Source organism: Suricata suricatta, chromosome 7 (assembly GCF_006229205.1).
Source record: "Suricata suricatta isolate VVHF042 chromosome 7, meerkat_22Aug2017_6uvM2_HiC, whole genome shotgun sequence".
NCBI lineage: Eukaryota > Metazoa > Chordata > Mammalia > Carnivora > Herpestidae > Suricata > Suricata suricatta.
In genome coordinates, this window is record NC_043706.1 from 23,446,414 (window position 1) to 23,473,327 (window position 26,914).

Genomic DNA, 26,914 nt, shown 5'->3' on the forward strand with positions numbered 1-26,914 from the left:
ACTCATAGGTCTAACAGGAGAAACCTAACAGAGGTCCACAGGGAGGGGAAGGGGGAAAGAGAGCTGGGGAGAATCAGGCACACAAATCATGAAAGACTATTGGACACTGAAAATGAACCATGGACTGAAGGGGGAGGGGGAGAGAGGGAAGGGGGTGACGGTCATGGTGGGGGGCACTTGTGGGGAGAAGCACTGGGTGTATTATGGAAACCAATTTGAAAATAAACTATTAAAAAACATTCTGCTTTTCAGAAAACACTGTTGAGAAAATGAAAACCAAACTACTAACTTTAAGAAAATATTTTACAGTATACATATCTAAGAACTTTTTTCCAGACACACAAATACTCTTACAATTCAACAATAAGAAGACAAATAAACAACAGGCAAAAAAAACTTGAAAAGAGATTTACAAGAGATGCAATTGGCCAATAAGCACATAAATAGATCCTTATCATTAATTTTATGGAAATGCAAATTAAAGGCAAAATTAGATGCCATTATGCATCCAATTAAATGGCTAAAATAAAAAAGATTGACAATACCAAGTGTTGACAAGGATATGGAGCAACTGAAAACATTATACATTGGTGGTGGAAGAATTGCTTGGCATCTTTCTTTTTTTTTTTTTTATATATTTTTTGTTTTTTGAGAGAGCATGAACAGAAGAGGGACAGAGAGAGAGAGGGAGAGAGTGAATCCCAGGGAGGCTCTGAGCTTTCAGCACAGGTCAACATCTCTGGGCTTAATACCAGAGATCTTGACCTGTGCTGAAATCAAGTGTCAGGTGCTTGACCAATTGAGGCACCCAAGCACCCGACTGACATCTCTTTACCATATTCCACAGACACCATCTGACTCAGGAATTTCTCTCATAAATAATTACCCAAGAAAAACAAGACATTTTTGCACAAAGACTTGCATACAAATGCTCATAACAGCTTACATAGTAGGCAAAACTGGAAGCACCACAAACTTCTATCAAGAGGTGCCTCTGGTATGTTCTCACAATAGAATCAAACCCAGAAACAGAAAGGAGTGACTTACTGATACGGGCAATAATATGGATGACTCAAAACATTATGCTCAGCAAAAGAAGCCAGATGAAAGAGCACACACTGTATGATTCCATTTATGTTAGATCCTAAAACAGATAAAATTAATCTAGAGGGACAGAAAGCAGTTCAGTAGTAGTTTGGGGCTGAAAAGGGTTACAAAAGAACATTTTCAGATGCTTGGGGTGATGGTAAATGGATGTATACATTTATTAAAATCTATTGAATGGTATGCTTAATAGTATATTTTATTGTAAGTCAATTAAAACTCAATAAGTGTGTGTGTGTGTGTGTGTGTGTGTGTGTGTATATGTGATAAGAAAAGCATCTTATCCATGTTATTCTGTTTTCTTTGCTTACCAATGTATCACGGACATCTCTCTGTGTTGGCACAGAGAGACCTAGCTTATTCTTTTAAATAATTGCCTAATATTTCATAGTATGGAGAAATTCTTTTTGATGGATATTTAGAACATTTCTTTTTTTTGAAAAACATGGTTTCAGTACACATGTCTTTATGTCTTTTTTTTTTTAATATACTAGGGCTTTTATTTCTGAAAGGTGGATTTTAAAAGTTTGCAATGTTGGTTCAAAAAACATGGTTTCAGTAAACATTTGTATGTCTTTTTTTATATACTAGGGATTTTATTTTTGAAAGGTGGATTTTAAAAGTTTGCAATGTTGGTTCAAGGGGGTATGGGCATTAAAATTAAAAAAAAATTATTTAAATGTTTATATTTGAGAGACAGAGAGAGAAAGGGGGGGAGGGGCAGAGAGAGAAAGGGAGACACAGAATCCAAAGCAGACTCCATGCTCTGAGCTGTGAGCATAGAGCCCAACATCGGGCCCCAACACACGAAGGAGGAGATCATAACCTGAGCCAAAGTTGGACACTTAAACCAACTGAGCCACCCAAGTGCCCCTAAACGTTAATAGATATTGTCAAATACTCTGATGAACACTCAAATAAGGGAAAGACATGGTCTTCAGTAATAGATGAGGATATTTGTTTCCTGCATCATCAACAACACTGTACATTATCATTCTTTTTGCCTCCTATTCAATGAAAAATAGTATCTCATTTTAATGTATATTTCTCTTGCTATTGAGGTTTTGACCATCATTTTCTTACTTTTCTTTTTCTTTCTTTTTCTTGTTTTTGAGGGTACTTGGATTTTAGCTTTGGTAAATTTCTTGTTCATATCTTTTCCCAAATTTCTTGTGGGGGTATTTTCTTAAAAAAAATATGCTCCCCTAGGAGGGCATGGGTGGTCAGTCGATTAAATGTCCAGCTCTTCATCAGTTGATTAAGTGTTCGACTCTTGATTTTGGCTCAGGTCGTTATCTCATGGTTGTGAGATTGAGACCCACATCGGGCTCTGCACTGGGTATGGAGCCTGCTTGATGTCTCTCTCTCCCTTCCCCTCTACCCCTTCCCTGCTTGCGTGAGCTCTCTCTCTCTCTCTCTCTCTCTCAAAAAAAAAAGTCATTTAATTAAAAAATTCAGTTTTCCTAACAATGTCTTAGCAGAACTGTTTTTCTATTGCTTATATTGTCACCTTTCTTACCTACCTCTAATTAAGAAACACATTGTAGTCACTGAACTAAACTCTCTGAAATAACACTAAAGCCTAGCACCCTTTAAAAGTAAATCCCCATGGGGTATTTATAACTTAAGAGTTATCAAAAAAAAAGTTCTCACATTCTGACATCACATAAATTTCTGATGATTCAGAGATGCTTTTGCCTAAAAATGAAAATACACAAGCAAGGTTATAAAAATAAAATCAAATATTATATTCAATAGTACAGTTGTTTAAATGTAGCATGTGTGTGTGTGTTTTAGAAATAATAAACAAAGAAGACATTGCCACGTGGCATGAATGCTACATCAATTTTGCTCCTATATGACAAGGAAAAATTCTATTCATTAATAATAGAATACAGTCTCAATTATTTATACTTGGTGTTTCTTGTGCTTCTGTGACTCTGAACCCCAGTTAATCCTTCTGTGTATTTGAATTGGAGGATTGGTGGGCCCCTGAAACTTCATTAATGGAGATAATTTCTTCACAAAAATTATCCAACTCATTAGTGAACCTGACAGTTTCTTTCTCAAGAATTATTCGTACATAAAACTCCCAATGGGGTGCAGATGCATCTCAAGACTAGAAGCAGAAAGTGCTTGAGTTTGGAGTGTTTTGTGCATTGAATTAGCCCATGCTTCTGCAACATAATCCTTTCACTGTAAGAAAGAAGGTAGGTCTTTCCCTGTCCATTGACTGCACACCCAGAAAACCTTAGATCTCGGTGCATGGGCTCACCTGTCATAAGTTCAGCCGTTGGAAGCTGGACATTGGAGCAAGCCCCTGAGAATCACAGGGGCCCCTCCCCTCCTCAGCCAGCAGTGAGGGTCCCTACTGTGGCTACTTTAGTTTCCCTGTGCTCCGGATACAAGACCCTGTGAATGTGGCCAGCTTGGCACAACACCTTCATGCTGGGCTTCATAGCTGAGAAACCCCAGGTGATGGCCTCCAGTCCACTTTGCACACTGTTCCTACCAATCATTCTAGGTTCTTTCTCTTGTGCCACTTCCCTCTCAAACCATTAGCAGTTTTCCTACTCTCTTCTGGATAAAGAGCAAATACACTTCAAGGAACTTTAGAACCTGATCTTCAACCCAGCTTTCCCTGTGACCTAGTAGACAAGGCAACCCCTCCAACCCTGGGGAGGCCATTCTCTCCCATACAAGAGTGCCCGGCCACCCTCCTTGCTGAGGGCCCGTCTTCTCCTTTACATCCCACCTTTGTCTCCCTGCCCTTCACTGTCTAATTCAGGTGTGACCTGTTCACATGTTTCTCCAGTTCTGCTGCGCTGATCTGTCTTCATCTGGACTTTACTGGAATCTATGGTAACATTTATCAGGCTTTGAGTCATGTGTTAACTTTTGGAATTTATCACTTTATGAGTTTTTGTTTTCTTCTTCGTGCTTTAGCACATGGCACGGAATGCTGGCAGGTGACAGAGACCATGTCTTATGTTCTTGCTGTCCTTCCCCCCAGTCTTTCATGTTGTAGTAAAGCTGAGTACATAGAAGAAGCTCCTTAAAATATGTTTCACCAAATTATATGCTTGTACTTAATAGCAATAATACTGAATTTCTTCATAAAGTGCCATAATTCAGATTAATTCAGACTCACTTTCTTCTAACTGTTCTGAATTATTTCATTCAGTCATCCAATATTTTTGAGAACTTACTATTTGAAAAACTTTTTAAAAAATATAATTTATTGTCAAGTTAGCTAACATACAGTGTGTACGGTATGCTCTTGGTTTGGGGGTAGATTTCTGTGGTTCATTGCTTACATATAACATCCAGTGCTCATCCCAGCAAGTGCCCTCCTCAATGCCCATCACCCATTTTCCCTTTTCCCCAACCCCCATCCACCCTCAGTTTGTTCTCTATATAGGAGTCTTTCATTATTTGCCTCCTTCCCCTCTCTCTTTGTAACTATTTTTCCCCTTCCCATCCCCCATGGTCTTCTGGAATCCTACTTGGCAATGAGAAAGAATGAAATCCTGCCATTTGCAACAATGTGGATGGAACTGGAGGGTATTATGCTAAGTGAAATAAGTCAGTCAGAGAAAGATTTATATCATATGTTTTCACTCATAGGTGGAACTTGAAAAACTTAACTGAAAAACTTTTTTTTATATTTATTTATTTTTGAGAGAGAGAGAGAGTGAAAGCATGTATGAGCTGGGGAGAGGCAGAGAGAGAGGTGGAGAGAGAGGATCCAGGCTTTTCACTGACAGCAACAAGCCCAATGTGGGGCTTGAACTCATGAACTGTGAGATCATGACTTGAGCCAAAGTCAGATGCTCAACTAACTGAGCCAGCCAGGTGCCCTGAGAACTTACTATTTGAAGGCACTATGCTATGTGTATGGAGATATAATGGTAAGAATAAAGGAAAGAAGAAAGAAAGAAAGAAAGAAAGAAAGAAAGAAAGAAAGAAAGAAAGAAAGAAAGAAAGAAAGAAAGAAAGAAGGAAGGAAAGAAAGAAAAAGAAAGAAAGAAAGAAAGAAAGAAAGAAAGAAAGAAAGAAAGAAAGAAAGAAAAAGGAAGGGAGAGAAAGAGAAAGAGAGAAAAAAAAGAGCAAGTGTGCACAAGTGGGGGAGGGGCACAGAGAGAGGGAGACAAGAAAACCCCAAGGAGGCTCTGCACTCCAGCACAGAGTCTGATGTGAGGCGCGAACCCACGACTTTGAGATCATGATCTGAGATGAAATCAAGAGTCAGAGGCTTAACTGATTGAGCCAACTAGGCGCCGGGAGGAGTTTATACATTTAATGGCTGGGTTTGAGAAAGATGAGCAATCAGGAGAAACTGAGAAGGCTCGGCTAAAGCAGTGGGTGGAAACCTAGAAACCAAGCAAGGAGCAGTGTCACAGATGAAAGCTTTAAGAAGGAGGAGGGGTGAGCAGTGTTGACCTTCAACAGTGCCCTTTCATGAGATCTTACTGTATACTGGCCTGGTCAATGATAACTCAAGTGTGCTTGTAAAGGGGTTGTCTGCTAACGATCATTACTATTGCTAATGCAACTTCATAAGAACTGTGCAAGAACACAGAGAGATCTAATTACTATTTCTCAATCCAATTTTCATGATAAACTATCCAGAAGCATTAGAGATTGTCAAACTTAGCTTACTGCTTTGTATGAAACCCCAAACAATCATAAGTGTTTTTGTATCATATCTGTACATTCCACAATTTTTTAAATTAAAAACTTTCAAAATGAAGTGAAAAACATATAGCATAAAACTTACCACCTTCAACGTTTTTCCGTCTACAGTTCAGTAGTGCTGAGTACCTTCACCTGGATGTGCAGTGGACCTCCAGAAGCTTTTCCTCTTGCAAAACTGAAACTATTTCCATTAACCAACTTCCAAGTAAAACACCGTTTTACTTTTTGTCTGTATGAATTTGACTACTTTAGGTACCTCTGTAAGTGGAATCGGGCAACATTTGTCGTTGTGTGATCGGCTTACTTCACTGAGCTTAATGACTTCAAGGTTCATCCATGCTGTAGCATGTGACAAGATTTCCTTCCTCCTTAAGGCTGAAATATATTCTGTCGTATGTATAGATCACATTTGCTTTCACAAAGTCCTTTTAAAATGTTGGTTTTCCAAAGTGGCATTCCTCTGGTGATGTTTCTTCTGGCCTTGCAAGCCTAAACAGCAGGTAGAAGAGAGATGCAAATTAGCTAGCAACTTCCTTCAAGAAAACTGACCCTCTAAATCAGCAGTGGCCACACTTCTTCTGTAAAGGGCCCGATAGTAAATATGTTTGGCTTCGCGGTCCATACAGTGTCTGTCACAACTCCTCAATGACTCACCTCGAACCATGTCTGCCTGTCTCTTGCACTTTTGTAATCACTGATGTATTTGTTCACTGTCTGTCTGTTAGGCAGTAAGCCTCTAGGTCAAGGGCTGTCCCCACCCAGGCTCAATGAATCTTAGCACTTGGACTATTATAAGGATTTCACCTACATTTTCTCGAGCATGAGGTAAATGGTGATTACTTATAATGAGGGAAATATGGGATTTGTAGACTAGTTCCCTTCATCTTAAGGTAAGGGAGTGTCCCTGTGGTGTCAAGAGTCTCAGGAAGCAGCTAGTTCATACATATTTACCTAGAGGACAATGTCCAGCCATTTAAAATGTAATTATGTTATTTTAATCTGTGGCATTTTCTACAATAAGAACTTCTCAACCAAACATCTTACAGACTGGTAGCGGTTTGCATGTAAATGTACTGCAAGCAAAGAAGAGTTTAAGACAATTTGATAACACTGTAAAAGAGAAAAAGGCAGACATATTCTCAGGGTAATATATGAGTTAACAACTTAGGCATTAGCCTGAAAATTTTTTATCCTTCTTCTTTCTGGTCCTACTGACATCAAAACACTAGGGCCCTGGCCAGTGGGGCAGGTGGGACTTTGTTCTACACTTTAGGCCATGTGCCCTTGCATGCGCTGCAGCACCTGGAGGGGGCGCCTCTTTCGAATTCATACATGGATGTTTTACATGCTAGCTGTGCCTGGACTGACTCCTGCTTAGTCAAGTTGTATAATTTTTGTCTTGCTTATACAATAGTCTCCTAACCTTTTTGTGTCTGAGTTTTCCCTCATATCATCTTTTCCCTAATTTCTCCTTGATTAAATTCATCATTTGTATGCTCAGGAAACTTCTGCGGGTACCTAATATGCTCACCATGAACTAAGATTTCCTTGCCTGGGAATCACAGGTCTGCTCCCAGGTCTGGCCCCCGTCCACCACCTCACCTTTTCTGTCTCTGCCTTTCACCACACACGATATGCCGGCTCTACCTGAACTGTATCCTTGGGGTTTCTCAGCATTACTGTGCCGGTGGTCAGGCCTTCATTAGAAGGCCAACATTGGGGCGCCTGGGTGGCTCAGTCGGTTAAGTCTCCGACTTCGGCTCAGGTCAGATCTCACGTTCGTGGGTTCGAGCCCCGCGTCAGGCTCTGTGCTGACAGCTAGCTCAGAGCCTGGAGCCTGCTTCCAGTTCTGTGTCTTCCTCTCTCTCTGCCCCTACCCCTCTCATGATCTGTCTCTCTCTGTATAAAAAATAAATAAAACATAAAAAAAAAGAAGGCCAACATTTATTGGCTTTTAAAATACGTGTCCAGCATTGTGCTAAAGACTTTGCATGCCCTGTCTCATTTACTTCTCAGAATAGCCCTTTGAGATAAGTTCAACAAACTTCATTTTTCCAACCCTAAAGTACTCTCTATGTCTTATCTCTGTTGCTAAAAGAACCCTATGAAATAGATTTTATAAAACCTCTTCTGGTGAATTGCAAACACTCTTGTCATCTATTTTTTAATCTTTCACATGCATTATCTCATTTAATGTCTCAAGCATTCTGTGTAATATAGATTATTCTGCTTTTCAGCTGAACAACAACAACAAAAAACAACCCTGAAGCTCAGAGAGTTCAATAGTCTTTTTAGGGGCAAATAATTAATTATGGGCAGAGCTGATTCTCAGACTGTAGTTGGTTTGACCAGAGGCTGGGCTCTTAAAAGACCAGTTTTCTCAAATTTAATCACCCATAAGAACCATCAGTCACCAGGAGCTAGTTTAAAATAGGCACTAAGTACAGAGATTCTGCTTCAATAGATCTGGGGGAAGACCCAGGAATATGCCCTTTCCACATAAAATTCATGTGATTCTTCTGCAGATGCTTTGTGGGACATGCTTTGAGAAGCCCTGTACTAGACTGTCTTGCTTAAGTGATGAGCATTTACTTCTTCTTGATGGCATATGGTCAGCACATTCAGCTGCTTTTGGAACATGGTTTTTGGGCTAGCTCATCAGTGTGGAGAGGGATGCTTTCTTTTCATGTGTTGTAATGAGAGGAAATGCATCAATTTCATCCTAAAAAGAGTCCCAAGAATCTTTGAATTTGGATTTAAGAAGCAGAACACAGATCTACTTCACACCATTTAAAATAGCAATCTGCTTCTTCCGAAGGACAGTGTTTCCCACTCTGATTCTGGAGGTGAAAGCATGAATTCTCTGGAAGAGCATTGAAAGCATTGGTTATACATTGAGATCCTGTAGCTTGGCCAATGATAGATCTGTAAATGCTTAGGAAATCTTGATAGCTTTAACAGAGGGTGGTGATAAGCAGTGGTGGACTGGTTGCATCTAAACCCTGAGTGTTGCTTCTGCTAGGTGTTCGAGTCACAAAACCAGGCAGTGGGTTGTTGGAAGCATGAGCACTGTGTTGAGTGTAGAGTCAATGGATTGTGGGTCCATATTTGGGAAGCCAGGTAAGGTGCCCTTTTAGATACATTTAAAAGGGCCTTTGAGGGAAATGTCTTTGACAATATTCAGATAAACCACAGAGCATCAAGCCAAAGGGGATTATTCTCAAGCCTTACAATCTGCTAGGTCTTAGACTTTCTTGAGGCCCATGATCCTTTTTTTCCTTCTAATTTCTCCCTTCTGGAGTGGGAATGTCTATTCTATGCTTGTCTCAGCATTGTATTTTGGAAGCAGATAACTTGTCTGGTTTCATAGGTTCACAGATGGAGAGGAATTTTCTCCAGGATGAATCATACCCCAAGTCTCACCTATGTCTAACTTAGATGATATTTAGTTGAGATTTTGGACTTAGAGTTGATGCTGGAATGGCTTAAGGCTTTGGGTATGTGGAGATGAAGTGATGTTTGCATGTGAAGATGACATAAATTTTAAGGAGCCAGAGGGTGGACTGTTCATTGTGTCCCCTCCAAATTCATATGTTGAATTCCTAACTCCCAGCACCTAAGAATGTGACCTTATTTGGAAATAAGGTCATTGCAGTTATAATTAGTAAGATGAATTCATACTGGAGTAGGATGGGCCCTAATCCAATATGACTGATGTCCTTACAAAAAGGGGAAATGTGGACACACACACACACACACACACACACACGGAGAAAACCATGTGACGATAAAGAGAAATTTCAGTGACACATCTATAAACCAAGGAATGCCAAAAATTGCCAGCAAACCATTGAAAGAGGCATGGAACAGTTTCTCCCCTGTAGCCTGTAGGAGAAACCAACACTGATGACACCTTGATCTTGGACTTCCAGTCTCCAGAGCTGTGAGACAATAAAATTTTTCTTGTGTAATAAAATTTCTCTTGTGTGTAACTTTATGGTCCTTTGTTACGGTGCCCCTACCTAACTAATACAGACTTTGGCAGGATTTAATGCTTTCTGGACACAGAACTTCTTCCCTGAAAGCTGTCTTTATTCTTAAGTCAATCATTAAGGATTCCATTTTGAGAAAATTCTAAGATATCAAAGAAAACATCACAGAACTAGACTTTAATTATCAAAATGTCCATGATGCTTGCTGTCTCTATAGTGCCACTCCCTGAGGCCATGGAATGAAAAATCACAGCCTGGAACCCACCCTCCTGACGGCTTACGGTTAAACTTTACGGGGCATCTGTTGTGGCCTGTAGTAGATTCTCTGGAAAACAAGCACTTGAATATAGTGAATTCCTGAGTGTTCTCCACTGAGCACCACTTATGATGCTCTCTTGTTAACTGTGCCAAGATATTTTTGGCTTGCCCTCCATCTCAGTAAAGCCAAGAGTCAGGAAAGCAAGCCCCCAGATTTCCGGTCCCCAGTGGCCAGGACAGGTTTCAATCTGCTCACCATCTGTCGGTGTCTGACCAGTGAGGAGCCTCTCTGAAGACAGCTGGGGCAGAGAACTGGAAACTTGTTATGAGGCTCTTTTGTATCACAGGCTGCCACTGAACAGGATTTTGTCAAGGTTAGAGCTGAGCTTAAAAAATTGTTTCTTTCTTTGATGAAAAGTGATATTTCTAAAGGTGAGTTCTCATGGAGAAATAATGTGCCCAGACCATTAGGGAATCATTCCAAATCTTAGTGAATGTTATGGACAATGAATTGAATATAGTTTCAAACAACTGTCAGGTTGGTACTAGGCTCCTTGACGAGGGAAGTGCCCAGGGGTTGGTACCAGACTCCTCTAAAAAGGTTGCTGAACTGATTAAGAAGCAATACATCCTTACTGTTCAATGCCTGGAAACCCTGGAACTTTGCAGGGGACATTGCCATCAGTTTTCCTTTGTCTCAATGAAGACTGCATTATCAGGTAGACTGAAAGCTTGGAGGTGAGGGAATTTACTCTATAAAATTTGAGGTTCTCCAGGACAGATAATGTCAAAGCTCCAAGGAAGGAATACGGATTGGGTCCTGATAATCAGTTTTCTATCCTGATTCCTTTCCAGCCTGAGTTCTTAGCTGCGATGATGTGCACCCCAGTGAGTCCCTGAAGACAGAGGGCACCTGCCGTTGTTTACTTGTGATGTTTTAGCATGATGGCAGCTTCTGGATTAGTCTGTTTGGCCAGAGTGGGATGGTTTTCTCTGGTGGGAAAATGTTTAAGTATTTGCTAGCCAGGGAAGGCAGAATGAGGCTTGGTAGGGAGTCAGCCAGTTGGGCAGGGAGTCATCTCTACTGTGGGGAGAGGGGGAATTTGATATGGGTGAGGGGTTTTAGGGCCAGGAATAGCAGAATGAGGATATAGTAGGAAACATGCTCAGGTGCAGTGTTCTCAGGAGTTGGAGTGCCTAATGGACTGGATTCATAGGTGGGGGGAGTTGGGAAGGGATCACTCCATCATTTGTCCAGCCAGAAAACACAAGTCATCTGAAATTTTTTCAACAGAGAAAATTTAATACAAGAAAGGTATTACCCAGTAAGAACTGAGAAGCCACACAGGGGATGGTGAGGCAAATTTGGGTTTAATAAAGCAAGGAGCCTCACCCAGCTGTAGCACTGATGTGTATTAACTAGAGCCCAGAAGCTGGGGTACCAGGTGGAAATGGGCAGGTGATCAGCATGGCTATGATGGACAAGGCACTATGGTAGTTGCCTTTAGGCAGTATCTATTAGTGTGGTCATGACATCTCTGGGGATCAAAGAAGAGTTAGAGAAGTGTATTAAGTTGCACAAAGTCACAGAGTCAGAATTTGAATGTGGGGCTGTCTGGCTCTGGCTTCCCCATTGTCATGGTGAGGAATAGGATTTGGTTTTATGAGGAAGAGGCTTTCTGGGGTTTCTTGGACAGAAGAGGACAGGGTTGAGAGGCTATGCAGGTGATGAAGCCATTAGGTGATGGAGTTGTTAGATGATCTGGTGCCCCAGCTTGAGTCCCACAGGCTCAGGTACCAGTTTCCTGAGATGAAAGCAGAACCTGCCCATGACAGTGCCCTCCCCCTTCCTTGGTAACCTTGTGAAAGTTTTTGTCTAGATCAAAGATAAAAGGGAACCTCTTCATGGGAGGAGCCCCCACAGATGGTCCAGAGCTGGGAGAGCAATGGGAAAGGCTGGGGGTGATATCTGTCCATCAGGCACTTTACCCTGCTTGGATTTGAGCATCGGAATTTTAGAAGCAGCCATGTGAAAAATGAGAAAGCCTGTTTGGCCATGGTTTGAGTGATGGGAGAAGAAAGCAAGGGAAACTTACAGGTCACGCCAAGATTTCAAAGCAGGAACCACAGCTCTTTGGACCAGCCACAGGCAGAGTGCTTGCTGCAATGCTATCTGCCAAGTAGCCAACAACATTCTGGGAAGACAAAAGCAATGTCAACCCCCCAATCCTTTGAGCTCATCTCTTTTTGACTCAAAGTTGGATCTTCCCCACGAACAACACTTTGTGGAGGATTGGAATGGAGTTTTGTGTTGCAACAGTGTTTTTCTAGCTGGTTGCTTCACTTAAGTGATGAGTCTGCAGAATGTGCCTGGAGGATTTGAACTCAGATCCTGAGGCCACATTTACTGCAATGCTGACTAACTTATGCACAGCATCACAGCATGCTCTCTAGGTCATTCAAAATGTTTTTGAAGTTCACAAATGGGTCAATCCAAAAATTTATTGCATGGGCTGCAATCGATGTATTGTTTTTGCTCCCTATATGCTCTTCGGGGTGATGATTCCAAAATGCTGTTACTGAGAGCTCAAAACTCCTTTTCCTAGCCCTCCTCACTCTCTCCCATTCTGTTAGTTCCTTCTGAAAAGAAGGAGGAACAGAAAACAAGTGCTAAGAAGTGAACGAAGGGGGAAAATTGCAATGGTCCTTTGACTCAATACTTCTTACTATCCCAACTCGTATTCTGGGAATATCTTAAGTGGAAGCATTGAGCAACACGGTTCTTTATTTGGGACTGCCTAAAGACCATCCATTTTGGGTCTGAATGGCCCAGTCTGGCAGGTGATGGTCTCATTTAGTTAGACAGTTCACCTCGAATAGCAGTTCATGGATCACAATAACATGGCCAGGAATCTGCTTCTGTGCTTGGAGGATAAGCCACTGCAGAAGCGATCCACTTTATTTAGCACAGTGTACACAAAACATGACTGATTGTTCTCTTGGAAGCAAAAGTGGGTGAGACTGGAGAGGAAGAGGAGAAGGTGAAGAGAGTCCTCAGTACTGGAAAACAGCAGGAACACCGATCTGCTTAGTACCCTGGACCTCATCGTCTGGAAAAACAGGTTTGCCCTGACAAATGGCTTGCTTCTTGTTGGGTTCTGGGCCTACGTCCTTCCATGGAAAACCCAGGTCCACCAGCTGCAGCCACTTGGATGGCTGACAGGACCAGCCTGGGCTCACCCACCACCACTGCAGGCCCCCTGGGGGCCCTGGAGGCCCTGTATGGCATAGATGGCTCCTGGAATTCCCTTCTGTGGCGGGTGCTAGGGACACCAGGAGAGCATTGCTCTCAAGCAATGTAGAGTCCTGCAAGAAGCCAACACTTTTGGGATAAATGGCAGGATGAGGAGGATGCATCACACTCTTTGAGAACACAGAGGCATTGTTTACCGGCCCAGGGAATGGTGAGCGTGGTTAGATGATGGTGCTCATTCTTCAGAATTCTGTTGACAATTGCTCCTCTACTTGTACACAGAAAGTTCTCACTGAACTGTGAATTTGGGGAAAAACATCATACAGTCTCCCTTTCTCTCTTTTGTCGCTTTCTCTTTCCTTTCTCTGCTCTCGTCATTTTCTTCTGTCTCTCTGTGATAAGAAACTATGAACCGCAGTCACCTTTTCACAGTCAGTCCGTAGAGCTGACCCCAAGTCCATCACAGCTTCAGAGCAGGTGTGGAGAGAATGTAGTCTAGAGAAACACCCAAGTCTGACCTTCAAGTCAGAGACAGCCAGCCCCAGGTGGGGCATGGTCAGATGTCAGGGCATAAAGATGGTTGGGACCAGAGGTTGTCTGGAAGTCCAGGATGGCTGCTGAGGTGGCCATCAGTGGGAACAGGGCAGCGAAATGCCCAGCCCCAGCATGGATGTGCCTCTGACATTCCTGCCATTGGGCACAGCCCACCTCAGAACAGAGGGGGCAAGTGGGAGCTGGCAAGGGGGCCAATTTGGGAGGAGTTTAGGGCAAAAGCTAGGGTAGTTGGCACCTGTTTGGCTTTAGTCTGAGATACTTTTTGTTGCTATTGATTTCTTGGAGTCTGGTTCAGAGTTCTATTAACTTCTGGGGGAATTCAGTTTTGGAGAGTACTCAGAATGTCATGAGAAAACATTTCCTTAGGCCTGTGGGTTGTGGACTGGCTTTCATCTCAATTTCCTTCAGCTGATTTCCTTCCACGTTTTTTTCTTTTCTTTCTTTCTTTCTTTCTTTCTTTTTTTTTTTTTTTTTTTTTTTAAAAAGGAGATGCTGTGTGTTCTGTCACATGGAACTGTGATTACTCATCTGCGGAGGTCCGCCCCAGCCTCCACCCTGAGGACTCTGGCAAGAACAGAGGAAATTCCTTTTCCTACCAGCCCGAAGGAATCCTCATGATGCTGGTTTCCATTTTGGTCAAATCTGAGTTGAAAGAGCTCGAGCCAGCATTGAGGAGAACTATAATTTTGATCCTGAAGGAGGCAGGGCTAGATGAAAAGCTGGCTTACCCTTTCATCTGCCCTGTGAATGGAGAGGCGTATCCATTACAAATTGAACAATCTGTGCCTTGAACTTCTGGGGAAGGTCCCATCTCTAAATCAAAGCCTCTGTAGGTGAGGAGAAATCATGGTCAAAAAGGGCTGGAGTTTTTTCCCACCAAAGTGTTGTTAGATGTCATTGTATGTCAGCTGTCTTAGTCCATGCGGGCTGCTGTAACAAAATACTACAGGCTGAGTGGCTTAGAGGCTTTTCACAGTTTTGGAGGCTGGAAGTCTGGGATCAAGGTGCCAACATGGTCAGGTGAGGGTCTTCTCTTGGCTCTCTCTTCTTTCTGTGTTCCCCTGCGGCTGAAGAGGCGAGGCAGCTCTGTGGGGTCTCTTTCAGGAAAGCAGTAACCTTATTCACGAGGGCTCCACTCTTGGGACCTAATCACCTTCCCCAGACTCTACCTTTAACACCATCACCTTTGAGGGTTAGGATTTCAGTTTGAATTTGGGAGGAAAACAAACACATCACAGCATCAGCCTTCTATTTGGCTTTGCATTTTTGTAATAGTTTTATAAATTCAGTTAGGAATAGCAAGATCCCTAGGGAAAATTACAATTGGTAAAAATGAAATCACGTATTTTAGATGATCATGGACCTTTCTATTTGAAAGATTCTTTTTTTAACCTCCTTACTTCCAGCTCCTCTGATATATGTAACTCTGTGGACATTATTACTTCTAGATTTGGTATTCTTCAAAAAACTTTTATTTAAATTTTGATTGTGGGAAGTGTACATAGCATAAAATTTACCATACTAACCATTTCTCAGTGTACAGTTCCGTCATGTTACATGCTTGCACATTGTTGAGCAACCAATTTCCAGAGCTCTTTCTACACGTAAAGCAGAAACTCCCCACTTCTCCCCTTTTTCCATTCCCTGGCAACCACAATTCTACTTACTTTCTGTCTCCATGAATTTAACAATGCTAGACACCTCCTACAGGTGGAATCACATTGTTGTTGATTTTTATGACTGGCTTATTTCACTTATCATAGTGTCTTCACTATTTGATATTCTTTTATTTCATCTTTAAAATAATATTTCCTCTTGGGGTGCCTGGGTGGCTCAGTCAGTTAAGTATCTGACTCTTGGTTTCAGCTCAGGTCATGATCTCATGGTTCCTGAGTTTGACCCCCACATCGGGATTGGCACCGACAGTGCAAAGCCTGTTTGAGATTCTCTCTCTCTCCCTCTCTCTCTGCCTCTCTCTCTTTCTCTCAAAGTAAAAAAAAAAAATTAAAAAAATAATATTTCCTTTTAACATCTGAGGGCTAACCCATTGAAATGTTGGAAAGGTCATCAAAAGAATTTAAATAATATTCTTTAAGCCCAGTAATTTTTTATATGTTTATTTATTCATTTTGAGAGAGAGAGTGAGCAGAGGAGGAATAGAGAGGGGGGTGGGAGAGAGAGAATCCCAAGCAGTTTCTGCACTGTCAGTGCAGAGCCTGATGAGGGGCTCGAACTCATGAACCGTGAGATCATGACCTGAGCCCAAATCAAGAGTCGAATGCTTAACCAACTGAGCCACCCAGGCGTCCCTAACCCCAGACATTTTAAAGATCGGTATGTATCCAGGAAATGACATATTGCTCATAGCAGAGTGGAACATCTCAGAGGTGAAAAATCAAATGGACCGATGCTTCCCTAGTGAAAGGAGAGGGGTCGGGTTAAGTGGTGCCAGCTGGGAACCTCCTGTACAGCAGGAGAGCTGAGCCTGCGGGCCCAGCGCCAGGGACAGGGGACGCTCTGCAGATGTGCTGGGCTCACGGGTAGGTGCCTGTGGTCATGCTGCTCTCCCGGGGCTGCTGTGGCAGCTGCCATGGAGAGGGGTTGGCAGTGGCTCCGCGGGGAGACATCTGCCTGGGCTGTCGCTGGAACAGAAGAATAGGAGGCAGCTGCATAGAAGCAAAGACAAGGACAGAGGCAGAGGAGGCCGAAGAACAGCCGGACACCCTTGCATTCCCAGCCCCCAGAGCACGGTGCCCCCAGGTGGGTAGGGGAATATGAGGAAGCTATTTTAGGCTACTCTTGGACAGAGAGCCTGATGCCTAAGCAGATGCCCAGGCATATCACACGAATGCTGAAACAAGGGAGGCAGGGGTGGGGGACCCCAGGCCATTCATCTCACAGCTGTGGCCTTTAAAAGCTTCTTGGGGTTTTCTTCTGTCTCAGCAGCCATGCAAATAATCTCTAAGAACCGTGACACCCTCTTTTTCACAGAAGTGTAATTTGCTACTGTCAATAACACGGATTTCCTACCCTGAAGAGCCAATGTGTTTTCTTGCTATTTATCAAATCTTTTACACTCTGATGACTAATGGAAAATACAATGGCAATTTGTTACTGTTTTGGCATTGTTTGCTATCAGAAAGGACACTGGAACAAAAGGGTAATCAGTTACCATTGCATTCAAAATTTATTCTCTCCTGAGGGAGTACACACACCACGTATCAAGAGGGACTGCTAACCACACTGTGTGGCCTTTATAAATTATCTATGTAGGAATTTTCACTTTAAAAAGCCATGTTCCCATATATCAGCTCATTTTGGCATCACAGGAATGTTTATGATATTGCTTTAGTTGGAAAGAGAGAGGCTTAAAGGAGAAATGGCTTGTCTAAGGCCACAGAGGAAGTCAGTTGGGGCTAAAATATAGGTCTCGCGAGTCCTAAACCTGAGCTCTTTTCGCGAAACTGTACTTGAGAAGAACATGTTCGAACCACAGCTTGAGACAGAAGAAATTACCTATTTCTTCCTCCTACTGACTGAAGTGCTTTGCCCCACATACAGCCTAAGCAATCCTGAGATGTTATATCAGACATTACTTAATCAAGATGACATAACTATTAGGTTGAACCACTTAAAACTACCATTTAATGAAGATTACAATAGTCCAATATCAACAATTTCATGTTTCAAACTAGTCCATCTCCTCAGATTTATGAAGGTTACATTTCCCATGCAGCATCAAATTGGTCTTTTTGTTGGTTAATTTGGCTAGTTGCTTTCCTTTCATTTTTGCTGTCCCTTGATCTGAATGGGCCAGTGGCCTCACATCGTTAATTTAGTGGCCTCCATAACCAAATCGAGCCAATTGTAGAGGCAGGAAGCCAAACTGTGCAATTAACTCAAACCAGGCAATTCAGGGTCATGTAAATATGACTCACAAATGGCCAGCCCGCAAGAATTTGCAACAGGTCTAACCGGCTCCTTGTTAACTGCGCATTTTGCCTGAAAAGGAATTCAATCAGTATGCTTTTCTATTCATCTGGCGTAAATTCATGTGTGCTGGTGAGTGGAAGACAGCTGATTTCCAAGGCTGCTACAGGGGGATGATTAGAAAATCAGGAGGGTACTTTGGCCGAATGTCAAAAATGAAGGAAGGGGCAGAGAGTCAAGTGGCTAAGGAAGCACACATTAGAGCCATTCATTCTTACCGCGGCACAAGCTGGAAACTCTTGCCACTGGCCTGGCTTCCCACCATCTGCAGCAAAATCGGGACACTCCCACCAGGCTGGCAGGAGGGCGGTGGCAGAAGAATAGAGGCTCCTGCTTCCCGCAGACAGCGGTGACATGAAGATGGAAGTTTCTGCACTTTCTTTCTGGTTATACGGTGCTTTTGTGAACCCCTTGATACCAGGCACGAAATACCGAGGCTGAAAACTTTTGGTACTGCTGTTTTGGAGGAAGCGTGTTTGTAAGGCACCCAGAGTTTCTCAGGGTCCTTGTTTCTGGCAATGAGAGTGCTTTGTTTTCCCTTCACACTTCGTGGGAAAAGGGCTCACTGAAAACCTATGTCAGGCAGGAGGCCCCTGATTTCCACAGCAGGATTACAGACCCAGCCAGCTGAGGTTAGAAAGACAGATGGGGTGGTGGCCCTGTGTCAGCGTGAATGTTGCAGAGCATGTTGGAGGGAGGCAAAGACTTCCATCAAGTTGGTGGAGAGTGGTGTACCAGGAAGCCAGTTCTCTGGAAAAAATACAAAACAACCCTGATTTGCAAAAGGCTGTCGATTCCCATGGTGTAAAGATACTCCCACCGTGAGCAATTTCAAACCTCCAGTAGTTTAACAACAAGCTCCAAAACATCCTGGGTGTTTCATATTCTCTCCTGAGCTCGTACAGACTGGCTCAAATGTAGCACGACTTGGTGGCTTAAAAATTGAAATTCGGGGGCGCCTGGGTGGCTCAGTCAGTTAAGTGTCTGACTCGATGTCAGCTCAGGTCCTGTTCTCCTGGTTTGTGAGGACAAGCCTCGTGTTGTTCCCCCTGCCAAGAGCATGGAGCCTACTTGGGATTCTCTCTCCATCTCCCTGCTCTTCCTCTCTCTTTCTTTCTCTCCCTTTCTCAAAATAAATAAATAAACTAAAAAAAATGGAATCGGGGAAATGTGTGAACAAAGGTAACATTGTAAGAATTCCGCGGAAGAAGTGAGTGTCTCAGAGCAGACCCATCGCCTCCCTATCCTGCCAACCTCCCTTCCTCCTAAGTTCTCCCATGCATGTGCCCTGGATAAATCTTGCTCAGGACAAGAATCCCAATTCCAGGTTCTATGTCTTAGCAACCTGACCTGAAACACCCCCCCGAAGCACCCAGATCCTGAGGTCTTCTTAGAGATGCCCTCACACACTTGCTGGACCATCAACCATGCTCCCTGCTCAGGCAGGTGAAGGCGCAAAGAAGGGGCAGGCAGAGTGGTAGTGGAGGCTGCTGCTGGTCTCCTCCTGCTGGTCTCCTGGAGGGAGGCTGTTGAGCGGCTTCCAGGTTGTTGGAGCACGGATAGGTGTTAGATACCTCCCCCAGTGTGCCCCCATGCATAATTTAAAATACAGTAAAACTTTGGATAGTGAGTAACTTGTTCTGTGAGTGTGCTACAAGATAAGTAAAACTTTCTAAAACATTTTAACTTGATAAATGAGCGATGTCTTGCAATATGAGTAGTACATGGTGCCGAATGTCACATGATCATGAGGGAGCCAATGGTCCTTCAAATTAGCTTTGATATATGAATGCTTTGGATTGCAAGTGTGTTTCCAGATTCAATTATGCTCACAAACCAAGGTTCTGCTGTACCCGTCTCCATTAGTAGCAATGCAGTTATATTCTTAGAAAGGTAGAGCCAGCGTTTAGGTGGGATGGGTTTATGAGAATGCTAAGATGGGTTTGTTCAGAAGGAAATTCCTATGACCCCAACTGGAAGGATTCGGTGTCCAATGATAAATTTGTCTTCCAATTATGCAAACACTAAGGCTATGTCACCTGCATTTTGGCAAACACACTTTCTTAAATTAAGCCTCAGGTTTTTTATGTGCAAGAATGAGTGGCAGAAGTGAACTGATCTTTAATGCATCTGTCTGTTCTGTCCTTCTATGCCTCTGGGATTTTACTGGCTGCCAGTGCATGATTTCTTCACACTTTTCTACATGACTTTCAGTGTCTTTGTAAATTTGTCAGTTGTTTTTTTGTCCTCCTAGGACATCTAGCATTTCACTACATGTCATTATTTAGCTGTGCCACAAAAATTTTTTGGATAAACATACTTCAGAGGGCACCCTATGTTAACTGTGCATCTTCTCCAGAACCTTTGATATTCTAGGGTGCATTCTCTATCCCTAGAAGGGAAACTTAATGCTCATGGGTTTCCAAACTTTATGACCTCAAATTGTTTTTTTTAAGGCTAGCGTATGAGTCTCCTAGGGTTGCCATGACAAAGCATTCCAATTGGGTTGCTCAAAACAACAGAAGTTTAGTTTTTTTGTGGTTTTAGAGGCATTGGCAGGGCTATGTGCTCTCTGGAGGTTTTACGGGGGAGTCTGTTCCATGTCTTCTCCTTTAGCTTGTGGTGTGGACAGTGGCCCTTGGTGTTGGATGCTTGTAGATGCATCAGTCATGCTCGTGTATGGCTCTAACAGACACCACCTGCACTCTCCCTGTGTGTTCCTGCATCTCTTCTCTCTTCTGACAGATGCACAAACACCAGTCATACTGAATGAGGACAGTCTTAATTGAATACAGCCTCTTCTTAACTTGATTACATCTGCAAAGACCCTATTTCCAAATAAGGTCATCTTTGCAGGTACCAAAGATTAAGGCTCCAAGGATCATTTTGGGGGACACAATTCAATCCATTCAAAATGAATAGTTATAATACCTTCTAAAACCAGACCTCCAGTGAACTCATTTTAGAAAATGCTGTCCCAGGAACTTGAACGGTAATTAGGATTCACTAACCAGGTGCATGGTGAAGCCCTTAGGTCAGGAGTTCTTAATGTGATATCAAGGGATTTGTGCCCTTGCATGAGGAAAAAAAAGTTCTATCTTTGTACCAAATTTCTCATTCCATTTATTTATGAGTGCAGGCAACCAACCACAACATTGTCAGTCTTCCTTGGCCAGTAGAAGTCAGATATTTTCATCTCACATTGCAGTTACTGCAGATGTCTTGGGATATTGTTTATACTCAACACCACATCAGAATCACTGTCCTTATTAGACCTGATGGTAGGTATTGTTACTTAATGTGTTAATAAGGAAATATATAATACTATAAAACAAATATGTTTAATATTTTGATAATATATTTATATATTTATTTAATTTGAGAGAAAGGGAGAGTGGGGGAGAGGGAGAGAGAGTGAGGGAATCTTAAGCATGTCCCACGCTCAACATGGAGCCTGATGCGGGGCTTGATCCCACGAAGTCTGGGATCGTGACCTGAACCAAAATCAAGAGTTAGATGGTCAACTGATTGAGCCACTCAGGTGCCTCTTGATAACTGTGTTTAAACATCACTGGTTTCCTTTGTAACACTTTATGTTTTCATTTGACATTTAAAAACACTACTCTGAGAAAGAAACTGTGGGCTTTGCCAGACAGTCAAAGGCATCCATGGCCCAAAAGAATTAGGGACCTTTGTTTTCTGTAATAGCTCCCATGACCTGAACAACCTGGCATCCATAGAATGGTTTAGCTGACAGATGAACACTAGCAGAATCTTTCCATTTGAACAAATAAAGAATTAATAAGCCAAAGACAAATATTAGAAAACAGTTTATTTGTAAATGGAATACCTAATTCAGGCAAAATGTAAAAATGAAAATATCCATAGGTACAATAATGTATCTTATACAATAATCTTCAATTATTGTCACTTTGTATTGATTACTAATAGGTCACATTCCTAAGGAAAGCTTTGTTTAGATATCAGGATGTATTCTGGAAACTATATATGCATAAGAGTATCTGAATAATTTCTAGGAAATACACATTTCTTTTTGTGTGTTCCAATGTATCAAAGACTTTAATATATTCAACTATATTCCCTGAGAAAACTGGAAAGTCCCAGACAGACCAGGATAAAGCCCTGAGTTGCATGAATGAGCATGGTTATGTTGCTGCCCAGAGTCCTGACAGACGTCACTGTGCCTGAAGGTTTCCTTAGGACATGTTACCCCCAGGAGGACTTTGGCCTCATGAAAGCACAAGAGAGTCAAAGGCCAAATTCCAGCCTGGCCTTGTCTCTGAATCATCTTAGAACTAGGCATGTCATCTAATCTTCTGAGCCTCTGTTTCCCCATCTGTGATAAAGGGAGATATTGGTGTGTGTCCTGCCTCTCTCTCAGGGATCCGGGGAGATTCAACTGAGATAATTGACATAAAAGCACTTTGTAAACTTTAAAAGTGCTGTGCGGTTATAGAACATAGAACAGGTCTTTAATTTTGCATGGCAACATCAAAATGGGAATAAATGGATAGATTTCTCTTGTATTATAAGAAAAATATTAGCCTACCTCCTTTGTCCTTTCCCTCATGGCTTCTGTAGCCAGGGAAGACAGATGGAGCTTGGTGGGGAACCAGCCAGCTGTGCAGGAGGTGCTCCCTAGAATGGGAAGAAGGGAATGTGATATGCATGAGGGATTGTGGGGTCTAGAATAGCAGAGTCTGTGGCAAGGCTCTGGCTTCCTGAGTCTTAGGCAGCTGCTATCATGGTGAAACTCTAAAGGCCATATAAAAGGACCCTCCAATTGGGTCCCATAAGGCCGTGCCAGTTCCTGATGTCCCAGCTTAAAAGATATTCTGTTGCCAAACCATTACACCTCCAAGAACCCTGTGTTGAAATGTTTATTATTTAACCTTATTGCAACCTTATTATACCAACTGTATGAGGATTTATCCATTTAATTGTTGTCTGACATCACCCACTGTAGAGCTCCATAATAAGGCATGAAAGTACTCTGAGGTCTGGGCTCTTAGTTGTGTGCTCTTGGGCAAATCATGTTTCTTCTTGAAGATCCCTGCTCTCATCAGTGAAATGAATATTTTTATCTTTTCCTCACATTCCTACAGGACTGTGGTTAGGATGATTGGAGGTAATGAAGGGTAAGTTGATTTTTGTTCTGCAAAGCCCATTTGACAGCGTGGAAGACTGTTTCTTTACTGAGGTTGAAAAAACAAATGTATTGGTCTTCTTTCCATTATGACAGCTCACTGACAGTGATGGAGACAGGTAGCAAGTCAGTTTGAAAGAGGCAAGTTTGGAGAAAAAGGTGCTGCCTGTGGAGGTCTCATTGAGGTGCTTGTAGTGAGCTCTTAATATCCTGGGTATGATCTCAGAGTCTTGGGAATATGGAGAGAGTGTAAGTAGGGAAGAGAGAAAATTAAATGGAAAATGCAAGACAACTTCACTTACTTCACATTTTGTTAGGTGCCAGCTTAGCCCACCACTGAGTCATGTGATGAAGAAACAGCAAATCCTCTCTAAGCTCCTATGTATATGTTTCATACTCAGTAGGAGAATGGGCCACTGACAAAGGATAATAGAGAAAAACAGGCGGGGCAGGAGACACCCTAAAAAATAAGGAAATAAGCTAGGCACTGGGGCTGGCATTTGGAGGTGGACTGGTTGACTGGCAGCAGACAACCTAGGGTGGGCCCTGGATGTGGTGGCTGATGGGACCAGTGGATGATCTATCAGACCCAGCACTCAGGTCTTTGGAAAGCTGACTGTACAATGGGACAAGTCTTAAACCTTGCAACCAGACTGGGTGAGGGCAAGCTCCATTCAAACACTTCCTTCCTTGGGGGCCTAGTGCCCTTTGTGATTGCAAGGATTTGGAACCTGCATCATCAGGTGTACTTTCTGTGATCCAGTGGGCACAGTAAAGGCTGTGGCCCAAGCGCTGCCCTGATTCTCTTCCAAGAAGACTGGGTGGTTGTAAGCAAGTTGCGTTGGCTTTCTGAGCTGCCTGCTCATTTTTATAAGTTGAGAAGATTGGCCTGGATGAACTCTAGGACCCCTTCTAGCTTGACATCAGGTTGTTCTATGATCTAAGACTTTTTTTTCTAAGGAACTCAAGAAAAAGATGGCATATATGATTGGAGCCTGGGGGATGGGGCTTTAGAAATTGTCTGAAATTACAGAATCTTCACATTAATAGCAAATACTGGTTAGTATGGCAGGCCTCAAAAAATTAAACATAGAATTAACACAGAATCCAGAAATTCCACTTTTGGGTATTTACCCAAAATGATTGAAAGCAGAGACAGTTATATTCCAATGTGCAAAGCAGCATTATTCACAGTAGCCAAAAGGTGGAAACAACGCAAATGTCCATTGATGAATGAATGGAAACAAAATGTGATATATACATTCAATGGGGATATTATTCAGCCTGAAAAAGTAAGGAAATTCTGACATATTCTACAACCTCGAGAACATTATACTCAGTGAAATAAACCAGACACAAAAGGACAAACACTATATGATTACACTTACATGAGGCACTTAGAATAGGCAAATTTATAGAGACAGAGAGTAGAAGGGTGGTCACCAGAAGCTGAGAGAGAAGGAAATGGGCACTTATTGTTTAATGAGTACAGAATTTCAGTTTAATATTATTAAAAAGATCTAGAGATGGATGATGAGGAGGGTTGCATAACAATGTGAATATACTTAAGGCCACTGAACTGTACCCTAAAAAATAGTTATTTTATCATAATAAAAAATATGGGAGAAAAAAGTGGGAGAAGACATGTGTGACATATAAGCTAAAAAGGACTAGCATGTCAAATATACAAAGAACTGAACCAAGTAAATAAGAAAAAGAAATAACCAAATAGTAAAATAGGCTTAACAACTGGACAAGCAGAAAACCAAAGAGGAAATCCAAATGGCCAATAACCATGAAAAGAGCCTCAGTTTCATTAGTAATCAGGGAAATGCAAACTAAAACCATCAAGAGTTATCATTACATATGAGATAGGCAAAACCCAAGAATTCTGAAGATACAGATTGCCAACAAAAAATTTGGGGTAGCAGCAATGCTGGTGAAAGTTGCATGCTGCTAATACCTCTTGGGAAAGCAGATTACATCATCTAGTGAGACTGAAATAGTCCAGTAATTTTCCTCTTAGGAACCCAGAGAAAGTTAGGCAAATGTGCGGCAGGATATAGTAGACAAGGATGCTCATGCCAGCGTTGTTCACCTCAGCTGCATTAGGAAAAAAAAAATCTAAATACTCACCACCTGTAGAATAGATATAAAAATTCCAAATGGTCAAATAATGAAATCCTATATAACAAGTAAAATGGGCAAATTTATAGACACAAAACAAGAGGAGTAAATTTTCAGAACATAATATTGAGCAACAAAAGCATGAGAAAGCATACAATATAATTTTTTTGGGTTGAAAAGCAGGCAAAATGGGACTCTGTATATCAGTTGAGGTTGTACACATAGGTGGCTACCTCTGGGGGTGTTTTGGGTTGAATGTTTGTATCTCCCTCTCTCCCAAAATTCATGTTGAAGCTCTAACTTCCAGTATTATGGTATTAGGAGGTAGGGCCTTTGGGAGGCAATTATGTTTAGGTGAGGTTGTGAGAGCAGAGCCCTCATAATGAGTTTGTAAGAAGAGACACCAAAGAGTTTGCTTCCTCTACCAACTATGCTATATGAGGACACAGTAAGAATATGGTCATCCGCAAGCCGGGAAACGGGTTCTCACTAGAACCTAACTGTGCTGGTACCCTAATCTCAGACTTTTGGCTCCAGAGCTATGAGAAAGAAATGTCTGTTGTTTAAGCACTCAGTCTACAGTGTTTTGTTATAGCAGCCAAGACATACTAATTCAGGGGGTGAGGGTTGGGTGGTATGCATTTGGGAAAGACCCAAAGGGCTCTTCTGGATACTGGCAATGAGCCATTAAGGAGGGTTACAAAGGAGTTTAATTTCTTATTCACTAAGCTCTGTGTGTATGTTTTATTCATGTATATGTATATAAATTTCAATGCAATAATTCACACTAAAAATAAAAAAAGAAGAAGTATATGTGGGTGTGCCACTGAGTAGCTTCCTTGCTGCCCAGTTTCATGGACATTGTGGCATGTCTTATGAAGGAACAGAGATCAGTGGTTAATCTGGCAACACAGCCGGGTAAAGCTGGGGTGGAGGAGATGAGAGGAGCATCTGAGAACAGACAATAAAAATGAAATGCTGATATATTTAGGTTGAGAACAGAGGTTTTGAGGAGTTGTAATTGCATTTTGTTATACACTTTACATTGCTTACTACCTAAACCACAATATGACAAATCTAATGCATTTTCCCCTTACTGGTAACAGTCCCGTCGAGTTCCTTCTTTAGCCCAGTCTTTGTATTTGGGAGAAATGAGCACTTTTCTGGGTATTTGTAGGTATACATTGGATAAAGGGAGAGAAAGGAATTGCATTTAGAAATAATCTTATCACAATATATGAAGCATAATAAAGGGAGGTAATCTCTCAAAATCTCACAAAATATCAAGAAGACAAAAATACCTAAAACTGGTTTCTACTTCCAAAACAATCCATAGGACCTGGCAAGCTCCCACAGAAACCTAGGCTTCATGCAATGGAGTTGAAAACCTTGTTATAAAATGCACTGGGAATGTGGGGGAGAAAGGGATGCTGAGTAATTCCTTACTCTAATAACACATTCTTCACAACTCTATAATAGCTTTGTTATATCTTGGAGCTGTTGACTCATGGGTCTGATGACTGAGATACTAAGAGGAACAGTTCTCTTCTCCACTCCCTTCCCCCAGCCTTGAAGGACAATTCTTTTTCCTTTCATTTGTGTTCAATATGTGTTTGTTGAATTAAATTCTTGAAAGCATCCAAGGGAGGTCAAAGAGCCCTGGGAATTGAGAGAAATGAGACTTTCTAAGGTATTATTTCTGACTGAGAGGTGGGAGAAGACTTTGCGAAATGGAAAGAGGCCAAGCTAGACCTTGAAGAATAAATAAAA